Source organism: Fopius arisanus, unplaced genomic scaffold (genome assembly GCF_000806365.1).
Source record: "Fopius arisanus strain USDA-PBARC FA_bdor unplaced genomic scaffold, ASM80636v1 scaffold00037, whole genome shotgun sequence".
In the NCBI taxonomy this organism is placed as follows: Eukaryota; Metazoa; Arthropoda; class Insecta; order Hymenoptera; family Braconidae; genus Fopius; species Fopius arisanus.
Genome location: NW_011887776.1, coordinates 168,897 through 169,577, shown reverse-complemented (window position 1 = coordinate 169,577; position 681 = coordinate 168,897). Strand labels below are relative to the sequence as shown.

General features: G+C 37.0%; 1 protein-coding gene across 1 annotated transcript in view; it reads left to right on the top strand.

Moving 5' to 3' along the window:
• The window catches only part of LOC105266219 (uncharacterized), a gene marked incomplete at its 5' end in the record, with an annotated part of 7,889 nt that overhangs the window by 5,538 nt on the left and 1,670 nt on the right, over positions 1–681 (top strand).

Genomic DNA, 681 nt, shown 5'->3' with positions numbered 1-681 from the left:
TATTTTTTTAAGAATATCTCTGGATGTGAGGATTCCAAACAAAACGGTATTAACAACAATTTCGGGATCTATCGCAGATTCAGAGATATTTTCAAAAAAATTAGTCAGTGTGCGAGCCTTGGTATTGCGATACCCGGAAGGCACCGGGACCTTCGAAAATTTTAAATCCAATTATTTTCAAGTCCAAAAATTCCCGCAGTTTCATAATTTTTTCACCGGATTAATATATTCTCGAGTGATGAAACGGGGAAAACGATTTCGAGAGGGACTGCAGTAACAATCATCATCTAATAGTTATGAAAATCCATTACGCAAGGAGATTAAGAGCTGGATCACTCTGATAGGTAACCGGTAGAATCAACCTCATTTCACTTTTACAATCCCTTATTCTAAGTTCCCTCTCCTCATCACATATATCATGTTTTTCATAACAGTTATGAAATCGGACAATGCGGTAATCCCGAAGAGACCCGCGGGGAAATTCTAAATATAATTGAAACCTCAACTCCACGTTATTCCGATCTACTTCTAATTACTCTGCTCCAGAATCATTTTTTGTCAACATGTTTTGTTCTTCTAGATGACGTAAAAATCGCAATGACAGTTATCCGGACTGTCATGTGCATTCCAGTTTTTCGTAATTGCGTCATAATTTATTCTCCATGACTAACGAAAAAACGA